Here is a 14,788-nt window from a genome sequence, read left to right on the forward strand (position 1 = left end):
GTGCCAGCAGGTGAGCCCGGTACCTTCATCAACAGGAAGGGCTTCCACTCCATGAACGTGCAGATAGTGTGTGATCACAGGATGCAGATTCTACAAGTCTGTGCAAGGTACCCAGGCAGCTCCCACAACGCTTACATCCTCAGACACTCCCAGGTGCTGGGGCTCTTCAGTGCTCCAGCACGGCTGGATGGATGGCTGCTGGGTGACCAGGGCTATCCCCTCAGAAGGTGGCTCATGATGCCTCTCCGTCATTCAAGAACAGAAGCTGAGCAGCGGTACAATAGGAGCCTCCACAAGGGCTGTGATGGAGAGAGCCTTGGTCTTCTCAAGGTGCACTTCCGATGCTTGGATCGCTCAGGGGGCGCACTCCAATTCCCCCCAGATCATTCTCGGTGATAGTGGTTGCATGCTGCACTCTCCACAATCTGGCGCTGGAAAGGGGGGACACAGTGGACAATGAAGACGAGGCTGTGGCTGTACACGATGCGTCCAGCAGTGAGTCCGAGGATAAGCACAGGGAAATGCTGAGGGGGTAGATGCTGACCCGGGCATATCCAGGGAGATAGGGACACCCGGGAGGCTTCAATCCAATGAACCTTCAGCTAGCACAACACAGATGGATCACCAGGACAAGCCTGGGCTGTCGCCTTGATACTCGGCAGCTAAGTGCAAAATCTGCCAGGTTAGCAACAGTAACTAAGGGCCTTGTTAATAAAGCTGAATGGCCAACAAAGCACTCATTCCAGTTTTGGAAACCATTTACATGCAGAAGAAAAGAGGCACCCTCAGCCATGGTGAAATATCTGAATTTAATGTGTCAAGCAAAGCAACTTATTACAAAAAAAAGACAATAGTGTTAAAAATAAAATCAAATCATAAGGACCTCATCTCGGGCAAACACAAAAACACCAGTGAGAAACCCATGGTGTGCCTAAGGTGCCTTATTGCTTTCGTTTCTGGGTGCTCCGTCTTGGTGCTGCCCCATTGCTCGGTGTGGCTTGTGAGCCAGCCTGCTGACTCTGCTGTCCTGTTGGCCTCGATAACCTTGGTGGCCGTCCTCTGGCCCGTGGAGCCTGTGCTGGCCCCGCCTGGGAGGGAGCTGCCAGTTCCACAGTTGGTATCTCCCCAGTCACCGCAGCCTCACCAGATACAACGGTCACTGGGAGAGGGGCGGAGGAGCTGCCGCCCTCACCCAGAGCGCCCTGAGAGGTGCCCGCAGAGACGACAGGCAGCTGCTGCACTGATGTGAGGTCACTTCGGACCTCCCTGCTCACCATGGATGGATGGGTACCAAGCTGGGAAACTTGGTGCCTAAACCATCTCCCACACTGGCACTGACCAGCTGAGGTCATTGCCGATATGAGGGCTTGCTGGTCAGAGCACATCCCCAGGAAGCCCTGATGGGTCTCCTGGAGGAGCCTCCCCACGAGAGTCGCCACTCTCTCCATGGAGGACGCATGGTGCTTGGACATGTGGCTCATTGCTTCAGTGATCATCCACATAGACTCCTCCACCACAGAGACCAAGCCAAGCATAGCCTCATGTATCTCCCTCCAGATGCTCCCACACACCCGGCCGCATTTCCTGCAGCTGCTGCGTCGTGGACGACTCCAGAGGAACATCATCAGGCATCGACTGAGCATGTGCCTGGTCTCCTGCAGCCCTCTGACTGCTGGCACCATGGGCACTCTCTGTCTCTGCCAGCTCCTCCAGCGACTGTGAAGTGCCCTCACCGCTGTGCCCCTGGACACTAGCCGATGTTCTAATTCCCACCGAGGTGCTAGTATCTGTGCTGGTGCCTGCCTGGCAGAGATGGTGTGACGCTGGTGAGACTTCAGGCCCCTCAGGTGTGAGAGGGGGCCTCTGCTGCTCCTCCTCCCGGCCTTGCTCCGATGATGCTGAAATGAAGAACTAGGACAGTGAATCAGTTAACGTGGAGACGATGTCAATGTGCATCCCTGTCCCCCAGATCATTATGCGCTCGTCCTTCCATAAGCAATGGTCAAGCCATGTTGCAAATTAAATCATTTAACACTCAGCAGTGCTATAGCTGTTGGGAGGACAATGCTGACCTCACTGTTGGGCATAAATACCTGGCCGTGGTACCCCAGCCTCACCGACACCAGTGGACCTGGGTGCATGGCGCCTCTCCAGATCCAGGGCCTCTTGCTCGAACCGGCTGAGAATGGCGATCTGCGCCTGGCTGCTGCCAGTCCTCACCTGCTCTGCTGGGTTCTGAACGTTCTTCTCTTGAAAATGAGAGACGAGCATTGATTAGTGCAAATTGTACATGGGCTCTGTTCGTGCACGGCCCACCCCAACCAGAGTGGGACATATCAGGGCTCCAGTGCCTCCTCACCCCACTGCTGCCGAACACTCACACAAAGATGCTCGGCCTGTCCCCACACCCCTACCCAGCCCCCTGGACACAAGCTGCCTACATCACATTAGGCACCACACGGTCTATCCTTCCATAGCAAGGAGGCACAAGCACCTGCAGCGCAGAGGGCAGCAGATGGTTCATTGCCGTGCCACCTTGAAGCTCTGCACCCGCCCACGCCCGCTCCCGCTCCACTCCTCCGCCTGCTGTGTATCTCATCAGCATGACAGACCCTTTCCATTTTATTCCAGGTTTTAGGAAAACATCAAGACTAGGAATGATCTATGCTGCTCACATTAGAGATTGGTGATTTACTGTGAAATGGAATCTATAATCAGAATATGCAGATTTTGTCTGTCCTGATTATATTGCTTAGTCAGTTTAAGGGATGCATCTGTTGGTTTAGGAACATCTCCCTTTATCCTGGGTCAAAAATCGTTACATTCATTACACTTGGTGCCTTAATGTTAGAATGAAATATGACAATAAGGTGTGTGTCTGTTTGTAGGTTTATCTAATGGCCCATTGCCTGGGCTTAGTTTTCAGTGCCTTTTTGATCGAAGAGAGATGAATGGCAAAAATTAAATTTTGTTTTAGTGAGATAGGATACAGGAGAAATTTGTAAAAATGCTGCTTCGGGGAAGTGGTTGCTAAATGCATTGATTTTGAAACCTGTGAGCATTGTCCATGTGGGTATGCTTAGTAATCGGTGTCAAGCTGCTTCCCCCATCCACTGCACAATGATTCATCTCACCGTCCCAACATGCAGGGTTTGGGAAGTGAAGCTGAGTACATGCTGTCCGTACATTTGGAAACACAAACCCTAAGTGATATTTTCTACATTAATTGTGGAACGGGGGGTGCCCTTCTACAATGGAGGCAGGCAGACGGGGCTGGGGGTGTTGGTGGAGAAGAAAAACAGTGGAAGGAGAACCCAACAACAAAGTTACCCTGGCTGAATGTGGGGTAGGGGGTAATGGCACGGGTGGGGGGTGGGGGGTGGGGGGAAAGGTTGGCATGTGTGGGGAGTGCAGCATGGGAGATAAAGAATGGGAGGTGGGGGTCGCATAGGAAGAAAGGGTGGGATGCAGGATTGGATGAGGATGATATGAAAGGGATGAAAGGAAGGGGATGAGTATGAGAGGGATGTCATGATATGGCAGATGGTAATTGCCAGGCTGACCAAATCACAAAGGGAAACTTGGTCAAGCTATCACAATGATTTTGCAATTTGTATATATTTATTACGAGAAGGTATGTACACTGAAGTCAGAAGTAAAGAGTCCACTACCATCTTTGGAGATTTTAAAGATTAAATTAAAACATTTATTAACACAAGCAAAGAAGTTAAATACACAAGCTTACAGTTATACAGTTAAAATTAATCTTATGATAGTTCCCAAAAGTTTCCTACTTAGCTAGAATCCCAACCACATACCCTTTTCAGGTAACAGTCCAAATAGATCCTTAATTTATAAAACATCCAGCAATATTACCACAAGTTGCTATAAGGGAGGTATTTCACAGCTTCTCTCTCCCACTCACTTGACAATGGAGCTCCAAGGCTTTTAACGAAACATTGCACTCTGGACCAAACCAGCACTTCTATGAGGTGGCTGGAGGCTGCTTCTCACAGGTTTATTTCACATGGCCCACCTCTTAAGATCTCACAGGCCACCCCCACACAGCTTTCCATCTTTCTTTAAATATATTTTCTCCCTTTTGATCTGTAAATCCCATTGTTTCACCCTTGCTTTCGAAGTTACTTTTCCCGGAACCTAAAAGTCTTCCATGTTGTCCTTATGACCAGCACTTTCGGGACAAATAAACTTAATAACTTTGCTTCATTTATCTTGCCAGTTTTAAAGCATCTTATCCTGACCCTTTGAAAATCAAACAACCTCTCAACTTATCTACAAAATGCAAATTCCATTCACACTGGAGGTATCTGCTGAGACCTCATCCCAGTATAGCCATCTCCATTTCAAAATGTCTGTTTTACACCTAACCCCTTTTCATGATTCAAACCTTGCAGTCTGACCATTTTTAGTTTAATTAAGTTAGTCACACACAAACATACACACAAGTCTGCTTCAGTATCCCACAGTAATATTAGGCAAAAACTGATATTTTCTTTACAGGGATGACATAGGAAGGATGAAGCAGTTCTGTTGCAATATAGATGGTGATCGTACCACAAATGTATTGCAGGTCTCTGCTAAGCACTAACTTATTACTCCATGTAACTCAGGCCAAATAGTATTTGGGCTTTCTATGCCCAACCATTCGGTAGTTAGTTTTGCCATGAATCGCTGAGTACTGTTGTGTGACTTATTTATGCCACAACTTATTGTCGCAACTCATATCAATCTCCAAATTTGTGTACTTAGGCGGTGAGATATTACTGATTGTCACCACGAATAGTGAGCAAGTTGGAAAGAAAAAGCCTGTGATGAGAGGTATACGTCAGGAGGGAGGCTGATGGCAAGAGGCGCAGGTAGACAGGTAAAGTGTTGACAAGACATCAGTTAGTGAATGGTAGCACAGAAAAATAAACCATTTATTTTAAATAAATTATTTATTTGTTTTAATTCCACACACAAGTCATGATAAAGCACATGTAGTTTTTAAATGTCGAAGCAAAACTCATCCACAATTTTTATTTCATTATTGTGATCAAATATATAACTACGGTCAAAGAAAACAATTCTACTCTATCCAAAAAATCTAGTCCACCTGCTATCATCCTGAATCAGTGAAAACATGACTAATTGCTTTATTTTGTAAGTTTCTACAGTGACACTGCGAATAAAATCTTTTCTCACCCCGCAATGCCCTCAAACTCAATGCTGATCTCTTGTCAGCCCTGTTTGTGTAAGCTAATAGTAAATTTCCAAAACTTTAGATTCTCTTACAAGCAACTGTCAGCATTTGATGGAAATTGGCGATTATGTGTCTGGCGATTCTTGCTTTTTTTTAGATTGAAATGTACGCCTAAGCCACATTCTTGACAATGTTGTTAAGCTTTCCAGTACAAGACAAGGAAAAGAAATCGAAGGTATGCAGACTTTAAGCTGAAGTATTCTTTTTTTCACAATCTGCCTGTGAATTACAGCTCAGTTTGATAAGTGAACTCTCTGTACTCAGGCTGAGTTGGGCACAGATTCAATCGCAAACTAGAAGAGAACATCGGATCTCAGTTGGACAAGGCTCTGGCATATTCTTCTACAATTTATTCATTTCCATCCAATGAATGCTGGCTCATGCCCCATCCTACACTATATCCTCCTTATTGACCTCTCCGGTTCCATCTTGTGCGTTCAGGGTTCACCAATGGCCTTTCCTTTCACAGCTGTCGGCTAAACCGCTCGAAGAGCAAGGACAAAAAAAAAATCCAAATCATCACAGCAGATGATATTTTGTAACAGTGCACATAAGATGTGAACTTGAATAATATCAGTGAACCTGTTTATATGAATATTCATAAATCTTTGAAACAGTTCTCAGTCTTTGATCTCTCACTTTACTGCTTGGACTTGTGTGACTCCTAGGTACTGGTATGAAAAAGGAAAGAATGCAGGAACATTTCTAAACCCTTTAAAAGATAATGGTCTGGATTTTGCCATCAGTGGGAAGGAACAGCATTAATCATGCTGACACCTACCCACAGAGTTTTCATGAGCTTTTAAGCAGCAGCTGCTGTCATTGGGAGTCCGATACGGTGCAGCACCCTCTACAGGAGATTTGTGGCATATGTGAGCAGGGCAGGAAACAGTGAGCCCTTTAACCAATCAGATTCAAGAATTCTCATTGCTAAATGTAGAGTTTAAGCCAGAATATATACATTAGATTTAAATAATGTACAGAAAGCAAACTAAAGTTTGGAAAAGACAGATGGGATTAAGAGAGTGATAAAAGAGATGCAGAAAAAGGTAAAAATATATTTTTTTAAAACCTCCATCACTAATTTTCTTTTAAGTTAATGAGATTCCACATTTGTAAAATTATTTTTTCAGGGTCAGAGAGATTATTCAGCAGTAATTATCACTTATCGCACCATTAAAGCTTACTCTTGAATGCACCAGTCGTACATTTTTCAGCCATTTTTAATGCAGAATTCATGGGCAAGAACCAAAACCTCTCATTATTGCATGTCCTTTAGTGGTGATTATTGGTGAGGACTGCAACAGTGCAGGCTGCGGAGGATAGGGTTCCCTGAGCAGACTGTCAAAGTCATTTGGGAGAATGCCTCATCGCCAGAACTTTCCAACAAGCACCAAGATGTAGATTGGCTGGTGGTGAGAAAGGCCCTTCCCATCAGATCATTCCTACACGCCAGGAGTCTCACCCCCTCTGCACGTTGCCCTCGAGGTGCTGTGGTGGGGAAGAGACTGTTGTTCACCTCTTTGTGGAATGTGCCTTTGTAAAGAAGGTCTGGAGAGAGATGCAGTGGTTTCTGTCGAGGTTCATCCCGAACAGTTCTGTGACACAGGACTCTGTGCTCTACGGGATGTTCCTAGGCTCACACACCGAGACAAACATCAACTGCAGGATCATCATCTCGGTGAAAGACGCTCTTTGATCTGCCCGAAACTTGTTGGTCTTCCAGCGCAAAGAGTTGTCCCTGACCGAGTGTTGCAGACTGGCACATTCCAAGGCCCAGGACTACGTGCTGAGGGATGCACTAAAGCTTGGGGCAGCCACCGCAAAGGCGCAATGGGGAAAGGTCGCTGCCTAAGACCTTTTAGCCATAGTGCACTGAGGGGCTGGGAATTGTATAGAGCCCTCGGGCTGTATGACTCACATTGAATGTATACAGTGAATACTACATGTATCATAATTGTATTGATGCACCTTAGAGTGCAACATGATCTATGTCGATAATTTGAATATGATCGCACTTTCTGTGATGACCATTTTGAAGTGTTTTGTAATGTTCCTTTATATATTTGATGGATAAAGTATATTTTAGCAAAACAAAAGTTGATTGTAGGGTTGGGAAATTTTCATTGCTGGTGATTCCCTCTCTAGGACAACATCCAGACTTTCTCTTATTCATTCACAGGATGTGGGCTTTACAAAGGCTAGGCCAGCATTCATTGCCTGTCCCTAATTGCCCTTGAGAAGGTGGTGGTGAGCTGCCTTCTTGAACTGCTGCAGTCCCTGTGGTGTAGGTACATGCACAGTGCTTTTAATTCCAGAATCCTACCGAATACAAATTCCACCATCTGCTGTGGTGGGATTTGAACCCCAGTCCCCAGAACATTACCCTGGGTCTCTGGATTATGAATCCTATGACAATACCACAGCACTGCTCCCTCACCCACTCGGTAGGTGCCTGCTGGGGGAGAAGGGTTATCCCCTGAAGAGGTGACTTCTGAACCCTATTAATACCCAGATATGGGAACAGAGAGGTGCAACAACAAGAGCCATCTTCTAACACAAACCTGCATTGGACAGGCCCTTGGCATCTTGAAGATGTGCCTCTGTTGCCTTGACTGGTTGGGTGGTGTCCCCCAGAGCCAGCCAGAGTGTCTCATATTGTAGGTATCTACTGCACACTGCACAACATGACTGTACGAAGAGGCCTGGAGCTGGATGAAGAGGAGGACCTGGAATGCCATCCTTCCTCAGAGGAGGAAGAAGATAAGGAAGAGGAAGGCAAAGGGGGAAGCTGCTGAGGAGCCTGGTGCTGAGGCATTAAAGGAGGACTGCAAGAGCATCTCAATCCATATGGCAATCGGCAGAGTGGCCTGGCTGAAAAGACCACACTAATCCAGCAATGTTTCACGAGTGTGGCTCTCAATCCTTTGACCAATGAGTTTGAAACATAACTTTCTTCACAGAAGAGAATTATCCAGTAAAGACGCATGGATCTGAATAATCCCATGGCCACCCAAATACATTAAGCATGGGGCCTCCAGCACCACCTCACAGAACACGCAGCCACACTAAGCCCAGGAATTCCCTTGCCCCCCACATGAACCTTCATCTCACTTTTGACATCAAACATGAATAACACAAAGGTCTCATTGATTTCATAATCAATTATAATGACAATGGGAAAAGTGAATGACCAAACAAATATAGGAAAATTCATTCAGGTGACCCATTAAATGTAACTAGCAGAGTGACACCCTGCACTCACACACAATCTCCTGTGGCTAAATATGAGATGGAGGCAGCTGGCTCCACTGTGCTCCCAACTGGCCAAGATGCCCATAGCTTCCATCCTCGTTGTGGATGCGCCTGTAGGGGATCCTCCATATTCTCTGAACCAGCAGCTTCTGTCATCAGGCCTTGTAGAAGAATAGTTCCTGAGTCAGAGGGGTTGAGGAAACAAGGGATGATGCCAGTGCCCCCTGGGTGGGGTGGCCCCCTCATCAGCCTCTGTGAATGCCTCAGCAATTTCATGGCTCTGCAGGAGGGTGGCACCTCTCTCAATGCTCATGTACTCAAATCCCTGAGCCATAATGGAGCATGTGCTGCATGGACTCCCCCAATACCTTCTCATGACTCCGCACTGCCTTAGGGATCTCCAACAATCAGGAATTCATCTGCTTCAGATGCTCCAGAAAATCCCTTCTTGTTTATAACACCCAAAATCCAGGATCTCCACTAAGCGGATTATGGTTGTGTCTGTTCTCTGCCCTCCACGGGGGCCACCCATGCCTCTCTTTGCCAACACTGGCCCTCAACAAACCCTCCTGTGTCATCTCCACAGCAAACAGCCTGGTGGTGACCTTCAATGGTACTGGCAGAGGATGTCCTCCCCTGTCCATGGGGATTAGATTCTCCCGCTGAATGTGGCAGATATGGTCCACCGCATCTCTGGACAAGTGCAGATGTGTGCAGCATTGCCTTTCACCCATCTCCAGATAGGAAACTCTTCTTCAGTAGATCCTTGAGCGTGCGAGTTCCCTCATGGGATTGGTCTAACCTTCTCATCCTCTAGTTCTTGCTGGGGCTCCCCTGGACCATGGACCTCAGGAGGGTCCTCCTCTGGAAGCTGTGCTAAGTGGCGCGGGGCCCTTCTCCTCCATATTATCAGATCACTGTCATCAAGAAGGCAGCATTGAGTGCAGACTCCATTAATCAATCCTCCTCCCTGTTGACTGATAGATTAATGAACACCAGGCTAATATAGTAGTCCTCCCACTGGCAAATAGAAAGCCAATGTCATGTCCTGGAGCTGAGTCTGTGTTACTAGCTTCTCACTGATACAGTCTTGTAGCTGAGGCCCAAACTCACAGATCTAGGTGACCAAGATGCCAATCCTGATACTTGACATCTCAATCCCACAGAGGTCGGAAGTGGTTTGGACACATTCATGAAGTGTGCCCCACCTTAGCAAAGGCACCCCTGCAACCTCTGATCTGGTATACTGATTAAGGTCAACTTGCACTTCAGCAATGACTGGATGCCCTTTGGCCAATTGGAGAAAGCACATTAGAGGCTTTCATTGAAGATCTGGCAGGTGCTTAGCAGCTGTGTTTCCTTAATGGTTACCTGCATTTTCGATTATCACATTCCTCTCTGTTAATGCTCAGATGGAGTGACTGTATTGTGAAGCCAATGACTCCTGTAGTCTCTTGTTAACTCACACCAAAAGGCAGTGGCTCCAACTGGATCTTCACAAGGAAGCCTTCCTCTTTCCTCTCAGCTCTGACTCTATTTCAATGTTGTGACTCTAAGCAGTTTGATGCTACCCCCTGAAAGGGCCCTTACTCCAGCTGTGGGCTCCACCCACACTGCCTCAGACCCCTCCCGTGCAGATTCTTTTCCAGCTTCAATTTTAAACTGCACCTAACATCAGGGTTTCAAGGTGCTGCTGCTGCATTTATTTATTGAGATCAGCTTCGACCCTCTCCCAGTCAGTGTGCAGGTCCCTCCAATCTTCCTGGAACCTCATGCTGTGCAGGTAGAACTCCCTCCGGTTATTCTCCGGCCTCCCCCAGCAACCCCGGATTGGATTGTCATTGTGGTGGATATTCCGGCCCTCCCCTCTAAACCCATCACTGTTGATATCCCCATGCCCCATGTGGATCCCACCCCTCCCCATCTCGAGGCTGTTTGCATGGTCACATACAGAGGAGACCCCCCAGGAGAGCTTCAAATACCCCCCACTCCGTATTTCATTTTCCCCCATTTACAGGCTGCAGATGCCGTCCCCAACCATGATCATCCCATCTGTAGCCCAGTATCAAGCCAGGCAAACCCACCACCACCGACTCTGCCGTATCTGAATGGAGCACACAGGCCTTGCCCCTCCCTGGAGCGGGACTATGACATGCGTACCATCGCATAACCCTGTAGCCTGGCCCACAAAGCCCCTGGACTGCCTTTAATCCCAGACCAGGGACTATGACTGTCTTTCAATGAGCTCACTGTTCCTTTATGACTTATCACAACACAGACTCCCTTCCTTCCCACCCCACCCCCATGAATCTCTGTACAACCCATTCCGCTTGTGCTGCACTGACATAATCCGCCCCCACACCCCCCTCCTATTCTGGAGTCTGCGTGCATCCCCTCCCATTCATACCGTTAAATTCCCATCCACCCCATCCTGTGTCTGCCTTCTGGATTTCCATGTTGGATTCCAGTTTCCCACCATCAGTCTCTCCTCTGACAGCCATTGTTACCCCCACCTCCAACCCCACCTCCAACCCCACCTCCAGCTCCACCTACAACCCCACCTGCAACCCCACCTCCAGCCCCACCTGCAACCCCACCTCCAACCCCACCTCCAGCCCCACCTGCAACCCCACCTCCAGCCCCACCTGCAACCCCACCTACAACTCCACCTCCAGCCCCACCTCCAACCCCACCTCCAACCCCACCTCCAGCCCCACCTGGAACCCCACCTACAACCCCACCTCCAGCCCCACCTGGAACCCCACATCCAACCCCACCTCCAGCCCCACCTCCAGCCCCACGTCCAACCCCACCTCCAACCGCACCTCCAGCCCCACCTCCAGCCCCACCTCCAACCCCACCTCCAACCCCACCTCCAGCCCCACCTGGAACCCCACCTACAACCCCACCTCCAGCCCCACCTGGAACCCCACATCCAACCCCACCTCCAGCCCCACCTCCAGCCCCACCTCCAACCCCACCTCCAACCGCACCTCCAGCCCCACCTCCAGCCCCACCTCCAACCCGACCTCCGACCCCACCATACCCCATTGACCCCCATGTCTCTGTCGTCCTCCATTCCCCCACCCCTGCCCCCCGCCTGGTCACATTGCTGGTCTCTCTTTCAGACCCACAGCGCACACTGAGCGGAGACACCACCCTGTGCGGACCAGCCCTACACCTGACACACCCACCCTGTGCAGACCAGCCCTACACCCGAGGCACCCACCCTGTGCAGACCAGCCCTACACCTGACACACCCACCCTGTGCAGACCAGCCCTACACCCGAGGCATCCACCCTGTGCGGACCAACCCTACACCCGACACACCCACCCTGTGCGGACCAGCCCTACACTCCCACCAGTATGGGTGTCTCACTGGCATCGCTGAGAAACCGGAGCACCGCGGTTGCAGGTCGGCTTTGAATGTTGCCCTCACTGCGAAGTCACCAGTGGAGTGAGGTGGGGAACAGCTGCACGTCACTCATTCCCAATCACGTTTTAAACTGGTGTGATTTGCCGCTGCTGTGACACTGGGGACTGGGATGGGGAGCACAATTCTGGTGAGCAGCGTTTTTAATGAGTATTCATGGCATGGTAATGCATGCAAATGGCGTTCCCGACATGGATCAGCGGGGAGCTGGACCCACCGTCAACACCCCCGTGAAATCTGTGAAGAAAACATTTTGAACTGGTTTCCCGCCAGCGAGATTCCGACTTTTTGCCTCTCTCTGAACTTTCTGCTGCTGCCGGTCACTAAACCCACCGTCGGCAGGAGGGGAAAATTCCACCCTATGAAATGAGCATCAGGGTGTCTCATTGTAATAGCTCCTGGATTTCGTCTCCAGTGTGAGTGTCTCCTGGATTCAGTCTCTCAATGTCAGTGGCTCCTAGATTTGTTCTCTTGATGTAAATTGTCCTTGAACTTGGTCTCATCTGTAAAGAAACCAGAAAGTGGAATAAAAACAGCAAGTGCTAGTCTGGAAGTATCTTTGAAGAGAGAAACAGAATTAATATTTTAGACCAATGACCGGTCATCAGGACTGGATGAAGGTAAAGATGGAGCAGGCTTTAAGGAAGTATAAAGACAGGGAAAGAACAAAACAGAAAGTCTGGGATACGGTGGAAGGTAGAAAAGGTTAAATGACAAAAGGGATGATGGTGCAAGGCAAAAGGAACTAGTAATGGGACAAATAAAGAAACAAAAGATGGGCCTAGAGAAGGTGTAAATGTGAATAGTAGAATCATCACCAAAAATTGTTGGTGAAAAAATGGGAGGCATTGTTAACATCGATATTGAGCCCAGAAGAAATGCCTAATAGAAAGATGAGCTGCTGTTCCTTCAGCTTGCATTGAGCTTCATGGAACAGTGCAGAAGGCCGAGGACAGAGAGGTCAGAGTGGGAGTAGAGCAAAGAGTGAAAATGACCAGCCACTGGTCAGCTCAGGATCACACTTGCAGACTGAAAAGAGGCGCTCCCAAAGAAATCTCGCAATCTGTATTTGGGCTTCCCAGCATAGAGGAGACCACATTGCCAGCAGCGAATGCAGCAAACTAAATTGAAGGAAGTACTAGTAAATCGCTGCTTCACCTGGAAGAATGTTTGGAGCCTTGGGTTGTGGGAAGGGAGGAGCTAAAAGGGCAGGCGTTGCATCTCCTGCACTTGCTTGGAAAGGTGATGTGGGAAGGGGAGGGGTTGTTGGGGGTGGCTGAGGAGTGAACAAGGGTACCGTGGAGGGAATGGTCCCTTCAGAAAGGCAGGGCTTTAATTCAAGGAAGAAGCTGAGATCCCTCAAACCGTCTAGTCGGGGGCGGAAGTATAGAGAGATTGGATGTCCGTGGTGAAGAGGAGACAGTTAGGTGCAAGAAATTGGAAACTGTTAAAATGATGAAGGGTATTGGAAGGTTTGTAGATCTAGGGGAGATAAAATGGACAAGAAGAAAAGAAATAGAATCAAGATACGAACATACAAGTTAGGAGCAGGAGTAGGCCACTTGGCCCCTCAAACCTGCCCTGCCATTCTATAAGATCATGGCTGATCTGACTGTAACCTGAAATCCACATTCCCACCTGCCCCGATAACCTTTTATACCCTTGCTTATCCAGAATCTATCTACGTCTGCCTTAAAAATATTCAAAGACTCTGCTTCCTATGCATTTTGAGGAAGAGAATCCCAAAGACTCACGACACCCAGAGAGAAAAAAATCCTCTTCATCTCTGTTTTAAATGGGCGACCCCTTATTTTTAAACTGTGACCCCGAATTCTAGATTCTCCCATAAGAGGAAACATCCTCTCCACATCCACCCTGTCAAGACCCCTCAAGATTTTCAATTAAGTCACCTCTTACTCTTCTAAACTCCAGTAGATACAAGCCTAACCTGTCCAACCTTTCCTCATAAGACAACCTGCCCATTCCTGGTATTAGTCCAGTAAATCTTCTCTGAACTGCTTCCAATGCATTTACATCCTTCCTTAAATAAGGAAATCAGTACTGTACATAATACTCCAGAAGTGGTCTCACCAATTAAGCATAACCTCTCTACTTTTGTATTCAATTGCCTTCACAATTACCAATAATATTCTATTAATGTTCCTAATTACTTGCTGTACCTGCATACTAATCTTTTGCAATTCATGCATCTCAGAGCTCTGCAATCTCTCACCATTTAGATAATATGCTTCTTTTTTATCCTTCCTGCCAAAATGGACAATTTCACATTTTCCCATGTTATACTCCATTTGCCACATCTTTGCCCACTTGTTATGATCCCCAGCTGAGGTTACCACTAGGCAGATCTGATCCCAGGGTGGAACCCAGCTTGATAGATCCTAACTTTTATTTGTCTGTTTAGATACATGGAGAGTGGTTACTGAACAGAGTCACTGGAGTCAGCTATTGAACTTTTAACAAAAGCATTAAACATTTATTAAATAAGAAAAGATTAACTATATCACAATATTCCTTCATCCACAGTTATACATTTACCGATATATACAAATTTGTAAGGATAACACAAGTTACAAAAGCTATCTTATACTTTTTGTTCACAGTAAGTACACAGTCCATGTGAACCAATTGGCACCCTTTGGTCAGACACACTACACTCTGAAACCAAGTGACAGGTGCCACCTCAACCAGATGCTATGGATCTCTCCTCACCTACCCCCAGACGCTTGTCACACTGTGAGCCAATCAGTCTCACTGCACTCCATCTTTCACATGAGGGTTTCCAATCTCCATTCTTGAAGAACTCACCTTGGAATCTT

The sequence above is a fragment of the Cetorhinus maximus genome, chromosome 2 (genome assembly GCF_964194155.1).
Source record: "Cetorhinus maximus chromosome 2, sCetMax3.hap1.1, whole genome shotgun sequence".
Classification (NCBI taxonomy): Eukaryota; Metazoa; Chordata; class Chondrichthyes; order Lamniformes; family Cetorhinidae; genus Cetorhinus; species Cetorhinus maximus.